General features: G+C 36.8%; 1 pseudogene; it reads left to right on the plus strand.

Moving 5' to 3' along the window:
* The first annotated feature begins 2721 nt into the window (after positions 1-2721).
* LOC133204837 (integrase/recombinase xerD homolog) lies at positions 2722-4454 on the plus strand (annotated as a pseudogene).
* The last annotated feature ends 657 nt before the right edge of the window (positions 4455-5111 follow it).

The following is a 5111-nucleotide window of genomic DNA, read 5'->3' on the forward strand; positions in this document are numbered from 1 at the left end:
GTTTGGAACACAAATCTTGAAAGAATATCAGTCTCGAATTCTAGGATAAACAAACTTAAGCAAGTATTCAAAATATTTTGCAAGGCATCAAAGCTGGATACAAATGGTTTGAAGTTCGATTCGTTGCATCAGTAATCAGTCAGATCATTTCAACACAAGCGGTGTTTGGTGATGCGGTTAGGCTCAGAACCAGGTATATGTATTATTGCATTTTTTGGTCACCTGAGTCACTCAGGTGACCTATTGCTATCTCTTTTCGTCCGGCGTCGTTCGTCGGTCGTAAACTTTTGAACATTTTCAGCTTCTTCTGTGGAACCAGCAAACCAATTTCAACCAATTTTGGCATATAGCATCTATGGGTGAAGGGGAACAAAAATTGTGAAATTCGTAGCCCCTGCCCCCCTGGGGCCTGAGGGGTGGGGCCAAAACCATCAAAATTAATGCAATCTTTAAACATCTTCTTCTTTACTCCTGGACATCAAGCAGTCAAACTGTTGGCATGATTGTAATAAGCATTGAGCCCTCTACCAAAATTGTGAAATTCATGGCCCCAGGGTCAGGGGTTCTGGTGCTAGGGCGGGGCTATATAGATCATATAGTGAAAGTGCATTATTTCTTTGAAAATCTTCTTCTCTACTCCTGGGTATTATTGAAACAAATTGAATACATAGTTATGATAAGCAAGGGTGACTCTACCAAAATTGTGAAATTCATGACCCCAGGGTCAGGGGTTCTGATGCTAGAGCAGGACTATATAGATCATATAGTGAAAGTGTATTTTTTCTTTGAAAATCTTCTTCTCTACTCCTAGGTATTATTTAAACAAATTGAATACATAGTTATGATAAGCAAGAGTGACTCTACCAAAATTGTGAAATTCATGACCCCAGGGTCAGGGGTTCTGGTGCTAGGGCGGGGCTATATAGATCATATAGTGAAAGTGCATTATTTCTTTGAAAATCTTCTTTTCTACTCCTGGGTATTATTTAAACAAATTAAATACATAGTTATGATAAACAAGAGTGACTCTACCAAAATTGTGAAATTCATGACCCCAGGGTCAGGGGTTCTGGTGCTATGGTGGGGCTATATAGATCATATAATGAAAGTGCATTATTTCTTTGAAAATCTTCTTCTCTACTCCTGGGTATTATTTAAACAAATTAAGGACCCTCTATACACTAGAGGAAAATATGTTTTTGACATTGAGAAAATTATAATGTGTAAAGGTGTAAATATTGAGCTTATCTATCACATTTTCAATAAAGGGTGCCTTGCATTTACCTCCGGGAAAAATGTTCAAAGATGATGAAGTACTGATGAACATAAATCACTGTTGTTTACTTAAGTGGGAAAAATACCTGCAAATGAAGTGTTCTATCTATTCATCTTGGCCTTTTAAAGTGTTATGAATGCTTGATTTGATCACAAATTAAGTAATAAACTGTCAATTTCAATTTATTTTATTCTTGATCAAAGAGCAGATCACTCTATGTGCATAAACATACAACAAAATCAGAACTCTCTAGTGTGCAGTGTATAGAGGGCTCTTAAATACATAGTTATGATAAGCAAGGGTGACTCTACCGAAATTGTGAAATTCATAGCCCCAGGGTCAGGGGTTCTGGTGCTAGGGCGGGGCTATATTGATCATATAGTGAAAGTGCATTATTTCTTTGAAAATCTTCTCTTCTCCTGGGTATTATTTAAACAAATACATGGTTACGATAAGCAAGGATGCCTCTTCCAAAATTGTGAATTTCATGACCCCTCGATCAGAGGTTCTGATATTAGGGCGGGGCTCTATTTATTACATAGTGAAAATGCATTAATGCTTTAAAAATCTTCTCTGCACCTGGGCATATCAGAGGCAAAAAGAGTAAAAGTTTTAATAAGGAAGGGTATTTTTACCAGATTTTTGAACATCAGAACCATTTGGTCAAGTGTTCTGGTCCAGGCCAGGGCTCTATTAATTTGTATTCTACTGAGAGGAGTTATTCCCCTTTGCCATTTACTTGTGATAATTAATCACTGTAAATAATGTACTTGAAAGGTTAATAGAATAAGAGAATTATGCAAGAATTTTTATTGTATAATACAAAAAGTACTTTCATAGTTTTAATGATCAGGTAGACTTGTAAGTAACAGATAAATAAAAATGAGACAAAAGTAACTTGTCTTATTAAATGTTCATCAAAGACCAAGAGAGACCAATGTAAGAGATTTCAACAAGGAATTAAAAGAGTACAGAAGCACTGATTATAATTCTGTCTGGTGAGAGTGATAAATGGGGAACAGATTAGAACCTGATTTATGTACTGTTAATGAACACTAGACTAATTATTTTGTTGATCCTGATCACCCTATTTTTCTTGCTTTTGGGCAACAAAGCTTCACCTTTCAGTTCATTTTATACTCTATGGATCCTCTAAATTGTTGTATTATACTCAGGTGATCGTTAAGGTTCTTGGGCCTCTTGTAATAAGATCCAGTTGGAATTCTTATATTATGTTGAGTAAGGAAGCTGTAGGGAGCTTCAGTTTTGGTTACAAAATTTAGAAAGCATGAATGAAATGGGCGCTCGGTTGAGTAAGGTCATTGACAAAGATGTCAGAATATTGAAGTATATTGTGATGCTTCAGATTCTGGATATGGAGGTCATTTGACTCTAAGTTCAAAGGTTGAACAGAAGGAATTTGAATGGTATGGGATTTGGAATGAATGAATGTAGACAAGAGTTCCACATGGAGGGAACTGGAAACTGTTAAGAGAATTTTAGATAATTCGGTAGATTTGGTCAAGAGCAATTCAGTTGAAGTAAATTCAGATAAGAAGAATGTGCCACACTTACTTAAGGTAGGTAGTAGAAATAAGTGTTTGCAGGGCATTGCTATGTCTGTGCATGGGCTGTGTAAGGCGGAGAATATTCAGTTGAATTGTAAATGGTTGCCTAGAACTGCTAATAAGAAAGCAGATACACTAAGCAGGAGAAGTGATTGTGATGATTCGGCTATTAAACAGGGAGTGTTTGAGTATTTTGATGAAGCATGGGGTAAGCATACATGTGACAGATTTGCTTCTAAATATAACAGTAAGTGTGAAGTATTCAATTCCAAATATTGGTGCGCTGAATCAAGCGGAGTCGATGCTTTTGAACAGGTATGGTCAGATTGTGTTACTGTACCACCACCTTGTCTGATACAAAGATGTGTAAGAAAAATTGAGTCTGAGAAGTGTAAGTGTACTTTGGTAATACCAGAGTGGAAATCTGCACCCTTCTGGCCAATGTTGGTCTGTAAGGATGGTAATTTCATTTGGTATGTACGAAATGTAGCAAAACTTAAAAATGTTGATGTTGTGTGTAGAGGTTGGGGAAAAAACGGGATTTTAGGTAAAGAGGGACTTGTGTTTAATATGATGTTTTTAAGAATTGAATTTTGATATTGCAGGAATAGGATCATTGCAGGATAGAGTTCGAAAGGTAGCGCTGGACAGTGGAGTGAAACCTGGCAGTTATTTGGACGACCTTTGCTCCCACATGAGTATTTTGATATTATCAAGTAAAAGTGACAACACGAACAAAAACTATTTTAACGCTTTCAAAAGATGGGAGACCTTCATCAAATCACATGGACATAGTGCACTTCCGGCAAACCCCATTCACGTTGCATTGTATGTGACACACCTTTTAGATAATGGCGCAACACAACATCCAATTAATTCGGCTGTGTACGGGATCAAGTGGGCGCATGACTGTTTGGGTTTTACAGATCCTACTAAAAATTCATTTGTTCTATATATACAGGAAGCAGCAAGGAGAAAACTGTGAACAAAAAGGAACCGATTACCAAAGAAGTGTTAATAGAATTGTGTAGTAAGTTCCAGGAAGCAACAGATTTGTTAATTGTTCGAAATCTCACAATGATTTTGTTTAGTTTCGCTGGTTTCTTGCGATTTGATGAGTTAAGCTATCTCTGTTTCAACGATGTACTAATTCGGGACGATTATTTAGTGATACGCTTCAGAAAAAGTAAGACAGATCAATATCGGCAAGGGAATGGAGTACTTATATCAAAAGGGGATACGCCTGCTTGTCCGGTGAGCTTGTACCAGCGCTATTTGGAGCTTCTTGGTGATGTGGATGATAAACATTTTTTTGTATTCAGACCTATTTTTAGGTCAAAAGACAATTGTAAAGTGATTTATAAAAATAAAAAGATAAGTTATTCTGCTGCAAGAAATAACATAGTACCACTTATTAAATCTGTTGTTGGGGAGGTTGATATAGGGCTTCATTCTTTAAGGTCGGGGGAGCGACTGTGGCTGCAAACGCTAGTGTTGATGATAGATGTCTCAAAAGACATGGCAGGTGGAAAACCGATAGTTCAAAAGACGGATATATTGTTGATTCAGTTGAGAAGCGTTTGCTAGTCTCTAAATCTCTTGGTTTGTAATCACAGTCGTTGTTTTTGCCCATACTTTGTAATTTCAAGCGCACGCTCGGCTGGCTGTCATGCATAGCATGTTGTTGTTTTTCATGTTGGTATAAAAGTAATGGAGTGAATACTGATATTTTCCCGCGTTTCGAATAGTATAGCGGGAAAATGTTGTATTAATGACAAGATGTTTATACACATGTAGTGTGGATTGGTCAGAGAGTGACCAATAGAAATTGATTTTGATGTGTAATAGGGAACTGGTTTTAAAGGTTGGTCACTTCTAGCCGCCGATTTAAGCGAGCAACATCAAAGTTTCCATAATTTGTAGATATAAGAAAAATTTTTTTTATCAGGTATACATGTAGGTTGTGAGGTCTGTCGCAACTATTTTTGCATCCAGCGGCACTTGGCAACGGACACAGGTTTCTAGAGGTTTTAAAATTATTTTATCTCTAGTTTTTCCTGGCCGGCCCTGATGCTTTTCAAAATTTTCATATTATATAATTATAATATATGCAGCGGTTTTTGTAAATTTGATGCTTTTATTTCGTCAATGTACTGTATGTATATATTGATTTATTGTTTTGTTGAGACTGTCAATAAAATACGGCGTCCAGCCCACGCTCGGCTGGCTGTCATGCATTTCATGTTGTTGTTTTTCATGTTGGTATA

This window comes from Saccostrea echinata, unplaced genomic scaffold, assembly GCF_033153115.1.
Source record: "Saccostrea echinata isolate AGI-Se365-2 ecotype Australia unplaced genomic scaffold, CSIRO_AGI_Sech_v1 ptg000054l, whole genome shotgun sequence".
Taxonomy (NCBI): domain Eukaryota; kingdom Metazoa; phylum Mollusca; class Bivalvia; order Ostreida; family Ostreidae; genus Saccostrea; species Saccostrea echinata.